Source organism: Lepidothrix coronata, unplaced genomic scaffold, assembly GCF_001604755.1.
Source record: "Lepidothrix coronata isolate B3197 unplaced genomic scaffold, Lepidothrix_coronata-1.0 Scaffold120, whole genome shotgun sequence".
Lineage (NCBI taxonomy): Eukaryota > Metazoa > Chordata > Aves > Passeriformes > Pipridae > Lepidothrix > Lepidothrix coronata.
In genome coordinates, this window is record NW_016690300.1 from 188,823 (window position 1) to 203,229 (window position 14,407).

Consider the following 14,407-nt stretch of genomic DNA (forward strand, 5'->3'; position numbering starts at 1 on the left):
CTTGTCATGCCAATCTAATTAAGAGTCCTTCTGATGACTCACAAGACACCAGACCAAAGACCTATGATACAGCAGGATCCTTCAGCATACACACTCTGAAAAGCCAGATATTCCTGAAAAACCCACGTCAGAGTCCTTTTCCCTCCTGACACCACCTGAGAGTTCCAGTTACTCAAAGTTATTGTACATTAAATGAAAACAGAATATAAACAATGTGTCAGATGTCTGTGGTGATCTGTCAGATATACATACATGCTACTTTTTATCCCTCTCTTTTTGGGGACGCTCGAGTTATCTTTCCAGGTAGACTCCATCATGCCAATCAAACTTCTTCTGCTTCTATCAGAGTAACAAATACAAGAAAATAACAACCTCGGGACAGGCAGGTTGAAAGCCGCCATAATAAGTTTAACATTTTAATTTATTCCAGCCAAGACTGAGAAGAAAATACCTTACGGTTCCTGCTTGCTAGTCCAACACAAATTGACCAGAAGTTTCAAAAAGTATTTTTGCATTTTAAAAGAAAAGGAGGCTGGAGGCAAGACCACAGCAGAAAGACACCTGTCCAAAAGGAAGACATTCCAACCTATTTCACTTGGAAGCAGCCACCAAGAGCTATTGCAGATATGACCCTCCAAGACAGAAGAGCCAGGAAGGTTCACAAAAGGTAACTAAAGCTAGCACTGTTGATACTTTTGATACAACAGTCAGCACCTCTTCCAAAACACAAATACAGGTCCACAAACTAAAAACTGCTCGAGAGCTGCCTGTCTGCAGACAACAAGTGAAAAATGAGCCTTGGAACAAGAAGTGACTAATATTAACTCAACTAAAATGGTGGGAAAACTGAAGCATCTCTGAGGGACAGTTCCCTTATCTAATCTACTAAGAAGAGTTGGACTGGAAAAGGGAACAATCAAATTGTTTTGAAATACTAAAATAAGAGCTCCCAACTTTCCTTTAATGCAATTACTGTGCAAAACTACCAAGAGAAACTTGAACACTACAGAAGTTACCATCTTTACAAGTTTACCCAAGGAATGATCACACATTATCTCTGCAATGACTGAAGGACAGCAGAACTTCCAAAGGGCTGACATCAAGCTTAGGTGGAAATACTTGCATTTTAGCTGATACCTATACTCCTAACACTGTGTATTTTTATTTATTTCAGCTACATCAGTATCCTGTCAACCCTCTATTCCTTAGGGCTATGTGGAAAACCAAAACAAAAACCCCACAACCTTCAAAATTATCAACTGGTGAACCAGCTCAACATAATTTTATTTAATTAGGGATTATAAAATTTAGTCATATAGGAGTTTACAACAATATAATGTCATCACCTTCTATATCACCAAGAGGCTTCAATCAAACAAGAGCTCTTAAACAATCAAATAGTCTAGAAACCAAAACTCACATCATTGGTAAACTCCCAAGTTATACAAAAACTTTGTTTTTAAAGATCCTCTTTTCTATGCTAAAAGACTTGTTCTAATTACAAAAATGAGCCAAAAGGAACCATAATTCTCAAAAAAAAATTCTATATTGCGGTTCCATTTTTAGCAACAAAGGTTGTTAAAACTTATTAGGAAAATGCCAAATTTAAGAAGAAAGTAAGGTTATGCTTTCAAGACTGGTTTAAAACTGTAACCTAAGGTTTGACTGCAGTCAAAACATACTATTGGTTATAAATTCTTTAAGGTAACAACGGAATCATAGCATGGTTTGAGTTGGAAGGGACATTAAAGACCATCTAGTTCACAACCATTTTAAAAAATTTGGTTACCTGATTTAGGGACTTGATCAAAGTCTGGATTTTCTGAGTTTTAGTATAAATCTCAGAGGCATGAATCCACAATGCTGAAAGTTAGGGTACCATAAGGAATACAAATGATAAGGTGCAGACCCTTCTGTTGTACTTATACTTTTCAACCCTTGTTAGTAATGATGAAAGTTAAAAATAACCTATTTAGAGAGAAAAGCTTCTCTACTTCTGGCCAACAATCGTTCTCCTTGTTCACTAAAGAGCTCAAGAACAGCTACTTCTGCCACACAGATTAGACATTTCTTCCTAGATTTGATACTGTTAAGTCTGCAATCTGCCAGTGCCAAAAGGAGAGCAGAACCACCCTTCAGACGGCACTCCAGCAATGCTGGGACCTTATCCAGTGCACTTCCCAGGGGAAGAGAAGAGCCTTTCATGGTCAGTCTCAAAGCAAAAAACCTAATCCACCTTTGCTGGATGTCAACTATAAATCCAGGTCTATATGATTGTTAATACTTTGTATTTATACATATGCACACACACATATATAAGTTCCCAAACAAGAATTAAAGCTTATTAAACAGAGTTTACTTCTCTTTCAGATAGAAAAAAAAATGTATATACAGGTAGGAAGGAATAACTACAATCACAAATTAGAAAGTTGGGGAGATGAAGGCTGTTTGGTTTTTCCAGGTTACAGGAATGAAGAAAATTGAAGTGCAACTCTCTAACAGAATTTAAAACGTCGACACATTCGTAAGTTTGTCATCATGCACAAATGCCCTGAAATTTTTGTGACTTTTTGTGGAAAATATTCCATAATCTTGTAATGAAGAGGCTCTTTTGGATCTAATGATGTTAATCTCCTCACCATAACACATGAGTTAAGGGTAACACCAGTCAGACAGCACATCCATGCCAGGGCTCTGCCCCAAATGCTCTGTGTATGGATGCCGTTCCTAACAGAAGAACTGTTTACTCCAGCTCCACCCTATTACAGAGCCAGTAGAGTTTGGATATTGCTCAATGGCAATTACAGACGTAAAATGGAACTATGTTAGTCAATGCTGATGAGTCAATATACTACTTTTCTTAGAGATTACAAATCTAAATGATGTCCTCCACAACAGCACTTGTTTGGAAAACATAGAATATTTTCAAAGATCTGCCTTTGTTATCAATAATTATCCATGAAATCCATGAAAAAAGACTATTTGACCCGGTCACTGAAGCTTGTGTTTGCTTTCAGTCATATTTTAAGACAACCTGAATTTCTCATGTTGAAGTAGCAAAGTCCTCCAGTCCAACACCCAACACTTACAAGACTTAAGGTTTTCCAGTTACCTTGATTATTTTAGTTTCCTCAGTTGTACTTTTTTTTTAAGAGAAGCCTTCATTCATTCCACTAACACGCTATACCAGACTACAAAAAAGGCAGTATTTCCATAGAACTTTTCCTTTTATGAAGCTGGAAAGTATACAGCAAGGCAGAGGACAGCAAATCCAGGTCCCTCAGACAAGACTACCAAGTACTGCCGCAGACAGCTGAATTCTACCCCAAATCTTCCTTTCTCATTAGGCAACACATAACCCAAGTGCCCAACGTGGTCACTGCCTAAGTGTCTGTCCTCTTCTGAGAGCTCAAAATGAGATTCCAGGACTAACAACAAATACCACAGCCCCATTTCAGGTGCCTGAATGCCAAACACCACTGTGGATGCTTTAGAACAGCACACCTAGTCTCCAGCTGCCCTTCCAGAAAATCACAAACCTCCTACCTGTCTAGGGCAGGTGCCTTGGAGCAATAAAACAGAATTAGGTATCTACGTTTAGGCAACTGAATTTCATATCAAATGATATGAAATGTCACTGGGGAAAAAAGTTTAGGAAGTGTAAGTTCTCAAGCGCTCCACGAGACAACATACACAACATCACACACACAAACACAGGAGAAAACCCTGTGCTTAAGCATCGTGCCCTCAGAAAAAGGGGGAAGAAGGACCATGATGCTGAGGAACGCTGTGAATATGTACTGTCACCAGTACCTGTGAACCAAAGAAAAACCCACAAGGACTGCAATCCTCCTGTCTTCACAGAACTGAGTTTTACACAGTAAAGCAAAAGACCAAATACTACACTGCAACTAAACCACGTGTGAAGGATGCCCCTGCACTGAGCATTCTCTAGTGCAGCGATGGAATGGAGGTTCCTGCTGGAAAAGCCTGAAAACAATCACATAAACTTTTTGTTCCAAATCAGTGAGAGCAAAGCAAGGTTCTGAGTATTTGCTAACTTTTGAGGTATTAACTTTGCTTTCTCAGCTTTTTCTAATATCATACTCTGTACAAAGTCTTTACCAGGAACTGTGCCTTGAGTGTCCCCCCTCCAAGGTATCGCTTTAAATTTTCCTGAGAAGTTTCTCCATCACTACCCATCTCCAGTCAGAAGAAACTTAGGACTTGAATAGCAGGTGTGACAGGTTACACATAAACTGTGTGGGAGAGACTTCTCAGGGATCACCTGTGTTACACTCAGTGCATGTCTCCATCACTAAGGTCTCATTTAGCTTGATTAAAACCCCCTCTATTTTCTTTTCTAAAACCATACTTCTCTGTGACTTTGCTTTTGCTTTTTCTTTGCCTATACGCGATCTTCAATAAAGTCAAAATGTTACATTCTGGTTACTTTTATAAACCATTACAATACATCAAGGAAAAAAAAAAAGTCTTTTGACATCTATTAAAAGGAGCATAATCTGCCAAAGAGGTAACTTCACACGTAACAGTCAAAAGTAAAACATAACAACGCAAATAACTTCTGCCTCATTTCTACAACTGTAGCAAAAGCTCCCAAAAGTGCTTACCCAGAGGAAGAGCTCCGAGCCTCCACTGCAGCAGGATGCTCTGAATGTGTGCTATCAGCACACACATCTACCACACCATACAAGATGTCACTGATAATTCAGTGTCTACAGACCCATTTTTAAACCAAGCTCCCATTCCCAGCTCATCTGCTGAGGAAGCTAGTGTGGCTCTGAATGAGTATTTGGGAAAAAATGTATTCATCCATGGTTGGCTTCCCAGGTGAGCAAAGAGAAAAACAACAGAGAGAGCTGCACAGTGGGATTCTGCCTGGCAAAATCTGATGTGGCACTGGACAAAAGAGCTGGCTGGGGACATGGAGGGGCCTTCCACACCTGTCTGTGCAACTGGCTTTCTTCCTACTGCTCTGCACTGCCATGCTTTACTTAAAAGTCAGTAAATAAAACAATAAAAACTTTTCAGAAAGATATTTCTTCAGATGTCAGCTATTTGTCTGGGCAGCTTTAGCAGCCAGAAAAAGACCATGCATGCCACTTTTCTGGGAACACTTCTCCATCTTTTTCATTTTACGTTTTAACACAGATAACTTCAAAGGAGATAAGGCATTTCACACACACGAGTGACTGAACATAAGTACTGCTCTCACAGTCACACACATTCAACTCCCTGAGAAGCTGACAAATTAATTCTATTTAATTTATAGCAAAGCTCTATCTTAGCTATTTTTTTAAGTGTCACGTTTCAAATCTTGCAAGGTTTGCAGTTAAACTTACAGTTACATCTCTCAGTAAGAAAAATGAATTTGTTATCAATAAATACTGACTGAAAAAGACTCAACAGGGCAAGGATCAGAAGCACAGAGCAGTTTTTCCCTGATGCAACCATTTCCCACACTTGGCAGTATACCTGAACGTTTTAAAACAACCCCAAGTAGTAACTAATAAATAACTTCATCCAAAGACGTTTGCGAACTTGGAAAAACATGTTACAATAATACTGCAGTTCTCTACTAATTATAACTTGCCAATTTTTGAACTGTCTTGCTATATTTAACTTTTTGGTGATGAATTCTCTGAGTGTTTGAAGGGGAGGATTACAGAGCAAACAGATCTTCAGAAAGTAACTCGGAATTTAATTACAAGTAGCAGATTTTCAATAAACAGAAAGGAGGCTACAACATGTAGCAATATCCCCCAGAATTTTGTGCCCTTCTGGATAGGCTTAAAATTTGCTCCCTTTTAGCAAATTTGAAGTAGGCAGTGAGAAGCTTTTTGCATTATCTGAAACTTCTGATTATCTGAAGCATCAGCTGGAATACTCAAAACAAGGAAGTTACAAAGCAAATTGCAGTTGTTTATTTAAACCTAAGCAATTTACTTCCTAAATTAACCCTGTCTGAAGAAAAGAAGCCATGAAGGCTCTTGAGGAATGACCACAGTTATTCCTGTAAACACACAGTATTTTGGCTGCTTCCAGTTTGGATCAATCCTGAATCCAATCCTTTATAAGGAGTATTTAAATAGGGACAAATGAATATGTCATTTTATCACAAGGTGCAATAAGGAAAGCACATAAATCTGCTCAGGCTAAAGAAAGACCAAACTCACATGACATCAGCATAAGCCTTAGGTACCCCCGGTCGTGTATTTAACAGCCCAGCTCAAGTCCGTTAAAATAATTCAAGACAGCCTCATCTTCTAATTTAACCTTTGTGTTTGCACTTGGGGGATGGGGAGGGATCTCAGCATAAAGTTTCACCTTCTAACTGCAGATATTCATCTTCCTTCTGGCTCACACCTCTGCACCTCGTGGTGCCAGAAGGATGGTACTGAGAGCGAGCAAAGAGAGGGCCTAGGTGGAAGGGAAGGGGAGCTGAACTTGCACACAGTCCAGACTAATTAACTCCCCCAATTAGACAACAAACTGGGGAAGTATCATTTTCTGAGAACAGCAAAAGGAATTTTCTATCTTGCCTGAGGTTTGTCTACAGCCGTGGTGAACACCGTGACTTAGGATCACTGAACAACTAAACAGGTTTTTGTCCAGTGTCATTAATATCCAGCTTCAACCTGCAGCTAAGAAGTCATAAAAGTATATGTAGCCCACTGTTTCCTTATCAAAAATTGCTAAATTTACCAGATTTCAAGTGTACAGTGTAGAAATTACAATACTGGAATTCAACTCATATTTCTGCTTTGCACATTATTCACATAAATAGCTGCAGGCTGTTGTGGAACTATTAATTTTGAAGGAGCAGATGAGTCAAATCTTATTTTTGATAGGTAGCTCCAAGATGCCTCCAATTAGACCACGATAATCATACTTTAATAGCTGCTCTTGTAATGAAACCATATTACAAAGTGTCACAAGTACAGAAAAGCAGGGCCAGAAGGGAATTCAAAAGGTCACCAGGCTCCTTCCTGCCCCCTGCTTCAAACCACCATCAGCTATTAGAGTTCTGAAACTCTACCAAAAGAAAAAAAAAATCATTATTTTAGCAAGTGTCAAGAGCCTCTAAGCATGTACAGAGATTATGAGCTTTCGGAAATATCTTACACAAAAATTAAGGCTGCAAACAACTCATTATAAAAATCTGGAAAAAGTCAATAAAGAACTGATTCAGAAGGGAGGACACTGGTCAGTAATGATAATATTCACCAAAACGCCCTAAAAAAACCCCCTAGGAAGTGCAGTATGTACAGGACAACTGTCAGGTCTCAACTACCATCCATTAATTAATGAGAGGCCACAGAATGCAAAATAGATACCATTCCCTCCTGAGTAAATGTTTCCTAAAACCAATCAAGGAATTCCAAGAGGTGGAGTTTTAATATTACCACACCCCTCTGGGAATATACATTTGTCTGCACTTGATAATACCCAAAGAGCATAATTATCTCTCAAAGACATACTGTCACAAAATATTGCTCAACTGGCACTTTTATTTAGTATCCTTTATTTGTATAAATACATATATCTTAAAAGGTATCAATCTGGGTTTTTAATTCCCCCCCTACAACCACTCATTAAACGCGCACAGAACGCAGCAAAGTTTCAGAACTCTGTGTCAACATGAAGAAGTCAATTAACTCAAGAAAAAGAAACTTAAGAAAAAGAATCAATGCTACCAGCATTCAGAAACATTCAGCAGCATCTTAGTTCACGCATACCAACTCACATTCCAAGACTTTATTCGGCTTGCTCTCAACACCACCAGACACAGTCTCCTTCTGTACCAAGGTACATCTGTCTGGCCAAGGAAAGCCCCCAACAACAGGTATATCACACTACAACTTATTAAATACAAATAAATTTAAGTGAAATGCATACCAGCTGGCTAACCCAGTAGTTTCTCACACCACAAGAGAACCGTGAAGCTGTGAAGTACAATATTCTTACAACAGCAAGTCCATGTCAGATAGAATCCTACCAAGACACCATGTGCCATCGTGCCACTTACAGATCAGATTAGCTAAAAAATTTGCACAGGACAAATGAAAACTAAAAAAAAAATCCAGTTATTTCTGACCCCAGAACAGGTACCATGTTTATTCTACTTCAGAGAATACTTCCTGGCATTTTTTTCTGTCGCCAGTGAAAGGCATGTGCCATATCAACAGGTATGAGGCAGCAGCTATTAACTAAAGGTACACAGTGTTTCAGATAGTAAAAATCTATTATTTAAAAGCTTTGATACCAAGGCACAAGCTCAGGATGTTAAATTTCCTCTGACAGTCTATGATTGCATGAGCTCTCCGTGCTAAAAAGGAAGACACACTTCCTGATGAGAGCAAAACACAGGGCCTTGAACTAAGACTTTCTGACAGGTAAGTTTAAAAAAACCCACAAGCATAAAAAAAAACTTTTCAATATGTTGATGCTAATCAAATTTCTTTTCTGATCTACACTGAAACTGTTCTTCTACACATTGTTACTTGCCTCACTGAAACTGAAGAGCCTCGGTCATGTAATTTAATTTTTGACTCATCATGCAAATTAAATCACACCATTCCCATATTTTAAATAAATCGTGAGTACCTACGTGATCCCTCACCAAAAATTAAAATTAAAAAAAAAAAAAATTAAAACGCCATCAACACTAGGTACATCTTAATTTCAGTACCGGTAGTATTTCACAGGAAAAAAAGAGACAAAACTTTTTTTCTTCTATTTAACATGCTGTGCTAGCTTTGTATGGGGCAGTCTGAAGGAAAACAGGCTCCGAGCAGCCCCCACGCACAACTCCTGCTACAGAGGCCCATCGGGGCTCCCAACGGGAACAATTGTAGGAAGAGGCCTCAGACCAGGACCCCGGGAGGCCGCGCCAGGCAGTGCGGGGTCCGCAGCCTGGGCCGGTCCGTGCGGCCACGGCTGTAACAAAGAGCCCCCGGCCCGGCCCGGCCCAGCCCTGCCGCTGTGCCGGGACCGGCGCTGCTCTGGGGGCGGCCCGGCCGCCGCGGCCGCTCCAGGGTTCCCCCCGCGCCGCTTCCCGGTGATCGCTCCTGGCCCGGCGCTGGAAGAGCTCCGGGACCGCGGCACTGCCACCCGGGAGGCGCAGCCCCGGCCGTGCCCATCCCCGCACGGTTCCCCCGCACCCGCGGCACCCACCCCCGGCCCAGCCGCGCCCGGCCCGGCCGGTCCCTCCCGGCAACCAGCGGGGAGCGGGCCGGGAGTGCGGCGGGCACCGTGCGGGCCGTGCTGCCCGCAGGGCACGGCCGGGCCCCGCGTCGGACAATGCCCGCGGCCGCGGCCCCCTCAGCCCGGCGGTACCTGCGCGTGCGGCGGGCAGGGCCCGCCCTGGCGGCTCTGGGCTCTGTGCTCCGGCTCTCGGTGCGGCAGAGGCGGCGCGCCCCGCTCGCCCGGCCCGTCCCCCCCACCCCGCGATCCGCGCTCCGCGGCGTCGCTCCGGCCCTGCCCCCGCCCGCACTTCCGCCCGCCGCGCCCCACACCGCCCCCTGCCGGCGCGGAGGACCCAGGGCGGCGCCTGCGCGGGGCGGCCCCGGCATCGCCCCACCCACCCCTCGGTTTCGTTATTTCCTCGTTTTACTGTTCCCTGTTCTGTTGTTTTTCGTCTTTATTAGAGTCGTAGAATCCTCGAGGTTGGAAGAAACCTTTAAGATCATCCAGTGCAACCGTCCACCAGTGTAACCCCTAAACCACATCGCCCAGTGCCAGATCCAGACTCCTCGTACCAGGGACGGTGACGCCACCACCTCCCTGGGAAACCTATTCCAATGACTGACCAAACTAAGAGGGGGAAAAAATTTTTGTACTATCTGATCCGAATCTCCTCTGTCTCGGCTTAAGGCCACTTCCTTTTGTCCTCTCCCTGCAGGCACGGCAGAAGGGACCAGCCCCACCTCACTGCAACCTCCTCTCAGGTGGTTGTAGTTAAGGACGAAGTCCCCCTGAGCCTCCTTTTCTCAAGACTAAACCAACCCAGCTCCCCGAGCTGTTCCTCATAAGACAAGTTTTCTAGAACTTTCACGAGCCCTGTTGCCCTCCTCTATTCCCGCTCCGTTTTAAAGTGAGGGGCCCAAAACTGAACGTGAAACCCTAGGTGCAGCCTATTCTTTTATTCTTTATTAGTACTCGGTATTCTTTTTAATTAATTGTTGTTTAAATTTATTATTTGGTATTTACTGATTTATAATTTGTATTTATTATTCTTTTTCATTATTATTGCCCCCCAGCCCCCTCTCTGGCCTGCCCTCCTGCAGACCCTCCTCACCCTTTGCACTGCCACAAAGCTCCTTTCCCATGTCGTGACCTTCAGGACTCCTGTGTGGGGTTGGGATTTGGCATCGTGCCTTGGACATGGTCTCAGCGTCATGATGCATCAGGTGCCGGTGCATCAGGTGCTGGTGAATTACAGTCTGGAGGTTTTCTGCAGTTCCCATTGCAGCATGGAAGGGCTCCGGGCTGTTTTTGTGTCCCTGTACATAATACTCATCTATTATTGTCACAGTGACAAATGCAGATTAGCCTGCATCGAGAAGAGCCCACACCTTTCCCAGCAGAGATCAAGCTGATATTGTCCATTAGTGTGGTATAACACACAATGTTTAAAGAAGAAAAATACATTTTTAATGGAATGTATGTCATGAATCTCTTACAAGCCACGAGGCAAAACCTCGTCCCAGCGGGTCTGCCACAGTACTGCCGTGCATCAGTGTGAGACCTGCTGGCCTGCTTTCCCAAAACATCTGTAAGCTCCTCGTGAGCTGACAGCTTCTGTCTTCAGCCTTTTTTTGATTACGTGTCTCCACATCCCCTTCCTGCACTTCCTTGTCCTGTTGCTGGGGAGGGTTTGGGTCAGGCTCCTCCATGCAGTGATGTTTTCCTGCAGGCAGCATGTTGCTGCTCTGAAATCCACGTGTTGTGGTTCTCTGCTGTACTGAGGGCAAGTGGTGTCAATGGGCAAAGCTGCCTCTTGACCTCTTGGGGGTCTTCTTGAACCAGCCACCTTAGTCAGCTGTGTGCTACAGCTCAGGCATGGGAAAATGCTTCTGATCACACTTGCAGCCATCCCTGCAATATTATATATAATACAATATATTTATATATACTTCCTTGTATCCCCCAAATACCTACTTGCTGTTATATGAAGATGAAAGAGATGCAGCAGGACCTGAAGCAGGGAGGGGGCACTGCCTGTGTGAGGTGACAGGACCTTGCCAAGCTCACCTAGACCCACAGTGTGCAGTCAGCAAAATGTTGGCAGTTCATATAACCTACCTGTGAGCTGGAAATAATTGTTTTCAAAGCCAACATGGAAAGAGTGTGTATGTCTGAGTTCAAATTGTTAACCCATAATTATGCTAAAACCACTCAAATTTAAACAGATAATATTCAGGGTACTGTTTAAAGGCAAGCACTGGTACAGGGATTCAACACCAGCTCCTGGAAAATAGACACTACCACTTTACAAATGACCATTGGAAAAGAGATCATGCAAGAAATGGGTTCAGTGCAATTACCACCCCTGCACACTGCAGGGAAATCCCTCAGCAGTGAGAGCATGATTTTTCTAAGCTCTTAGAAGCAGGAATTAAATTCAGCACGAGAGAGCTCTTAGTACATTAACGATTCACTAATTCACAGCCATGACTGAGACATCCACTGTGAATTAATTAATCTTTGCGAATTAGGAAGTGAGTAAACATGGGGAAAAAAACCATTTAAAAAAATCCAGGTTACTTCACTGGGAAAAAAAACACAGTTAGAAAAGCGAGCATGCAGGTCCTTTCCTCAGGAGGGACAGAGAGCCTAATGGGATCCTGGGGCTTTCTGCTGCTGATGGGAGGCCCAAGGAGCCCTGCAGCTCAGCTCCAGCTCCTCTCATCACCATCCCACGCCAACAAATGGCAAAAGTGGGGAAAAACAGTGTCAGCCTGCGAAATTAATCCTCCTTCAAGCAGCTCTGTTTTGCTCACCTCTTTTCTTCCTTTGGACTGTACCTCCTGCAGAGTGGCTGTGCCCACATGGAATGCTGTGGCAGCAGCTGACTCTCCAGGGCTGGCTGCCCTTGGCTCTCCATGAGGCCCAGTAATTCATCGCCTGGTTTATCTTCCCTCTTTTCCAGAGTTTTAATTCAGTAGGACACACGTGCCCTTTCCCTTTGGAGGGTGTTTCCTCCTCTCCCCAATATCCTGCTGTGGCAGAAGGTCCCCCCTCACCATGCAATGGGATAGAGGTGCTCCTCTGTCACCTACATGGCCATCTGAAAAGGCACGACACAAATCATCTGAGAAAATAATCTGGGTCGTCTTGTCAGCTGCCTGGACAAACACACAAGGAGGAAAGAAGAGAACCAACATCCAGTTAATGTTTTAACTGGGCATGCACTGGTGTGATTCACAGGCCAGTGCCGAGGCTCCTTGTTCCTGCCAAAGTGTTTCAGGGAAAAAGGCTTTGGGGAGGAAATATTAGGAGCAGAGACAACTGTGGTTATGCTGAACGTCTTCTACTTCAGGTCTGGCAGAACAAGAGTCCTGAGTCTTTCCATGGATTTTGGACCAAGCTACAGTGGCTGAATTTCATCACCAGGTTACAGAAGTGCCTGTGACTGCTTCTGAAACCGTGTTTCACCCATTACTAGCTGGAGGTGTTCACTGCAGACTCTTGAAGCTTTTCTCAAAGAAGTATTTTGTTACCTTTCAGTTCATTCAGTTAATACAAAATGAACAGACTCACCTGCCCTGCCTCCAAATCCTATTTACAGTAGAAAACACAAATAAATGTGATTGTCTCCCATATCAGTTGGAGTTTTTTTCTTACACGGATGTTATGATTCATCCTCAATTCAAGGTGCCATTTCAGAATTAGAGCACATTTTAAAAATTTTATTGCGAATCACAAGAACTAAGGGTAGCATGTAAAGATTGTCAGAAAACAAAAACAATTGCCAGAAGAATCATAGGAAAAAATCCAATGCAAACTCCTTTCCTGGAGAGCAAGTCCTTTTAATAAAGTTTTTATTAGTGTGGAACAATTGAAAGTTATCTACAAAGCACAGCATCCATTCTAGGGAGAATCTCCTACTAATGTCAAAACCAGGTTTCTATCAGCATGGTAAACATGAAAGGAATTAACAGAAATCACCCCGAAAAACAGCACTGTAGTAGAAAATATTTCCTGAGCTATAAAAGAAACCAAAAAAACCCAAACAAAAAAAACCCAGTCAAATAAATACATCCATTAATTTGATAGAACTGGAAGCAAATACACTACAAATCCCAAATCATGCAGAAAGATACAAGGCTGGGAACACTGCTGAAAATGACTGGTGGTGTTTGTTTGTTTTAGATGCTTTCCCCGTTCTTTTACATTATAAAGAAATTACAAACCAAGGTTACTCACTCAGTTCATATTTAAGTAGCTCCCATTAAGCCCTGAAGCTCATACCCTCTGAATAGCGCTGCTATGCACTTACTTAGCCCTTTACCCCTTCAAGGGGCTTTGCAGAAATTAATTAATTAGCTCTTCCAGCAGAAACGTGCTGCAGTGGAGGGCATGGGCTTAGTGCTGCTGTTCAGCGGGATTGGGGCTCAGGCGCTGGGGGGCTGAGTTAACACAGGAGCCGTTGTCACATCTCCTGACACTCAAAACTGTGTTGAGCCACTCCAGCAAATACATACAGACCCTCCAAAGCTTTTCGGGGCCTCTCCTTCTCCTGATGAGATCCCCGGCTCCTGAGGAGGAGGGCACTCCAGAGCTCTCTGCCTGTCCCCACCTTCAATCAGGCACTGCTTTGGGGAAGGGCTGAGCTCCTTTCCCCCCAGCTCAGCAGGACACACCTTCAAAAGAGAGTTTATTTACATTCCGTGGCAAAATTGTATCTTGTGAAAATTGTCCGTGTGCAAGTGTGAAGTTGTATCACTGTCTGCACACGTGCACACATATGTACCTGGAATGGGGAGATGGGAAGAAACATCACCTTGGAAACACAACAAGACACCCAGCTGGTCGCAGGTATTATTCTGGAAAATTAGGGAGCTCATGTGTGCCATGGCCTCTTGGTTTTTTTGACACAGCAACCCCAAAAATAGACAAGAAAGAAAAAAAGGGTTGTGATAGCAGGGGGTTTGTTAGTATTTTTATGTGCCTCATTATGGAGAAGCCAAAACTGCTTTTCCCCTTCCCAGACCCCGGCCTATGGAGTGTCACCCACCTTCTCACAGGTCCTGGCTGTTCTTCATCCTGTCAGGGCCCTGGTTTTACTACCCACAAGTGATTATGTCCCTGAACTTCCTACACCTTTTGGTTCCTCCAGAAGAATAAGAAATGCTCATCCCTGTAATAAAAGGCAGTCTCC

The 14,407-nt window shown here is 43.2% G+C and overlaps 1 protein-coding gene and 1 long non-coding RNA gene across 2 annotated transcripts in view; both read right to left on the reverse strand.

Annotated features, from left to right (window-relative positions):
• Positions 1-9,457, reverse strand: part of CAB39 (calcium binding protein 39) — a 41,948-nt gene extending 32,491 nt beyond the window's left edge. Inside the window, exon 1 of the mRNA XM_017825572.1 lies at positions 9,361-9,457. The gene's annotated coding sequence lies outside the window, so the exon portion shown is untranslated. The remainder of the gene's footprint in view (positions 1-9,360) is intronic.
• An 898-nt stretch (positions 9,458-10,355) lies between these two features.
• Positions 10,356-14,407, reverse strand: part of LOC108502549 — a 7,017-nt gene continuing 2,965 nt past the window's right edge. The window contains exons 1-3 of the long non-coding RNA XR_001876513.1: positions 14,000-14,407; positions 12,027-13,889; positions 10,356-11,121 (exon numbers count right to left, since the gene is read on the reverse strand). The exon at positions 14,000-14,407 is cut by the window's right edge and continues 2,965 nt beyond it. This is a non-coding gene — a long non-coding RNA (uncharacterized LOC108502549). The remainder of the gene's footprint in view (positions 11,122-12,026; positions 13,890-13,999) is intronic.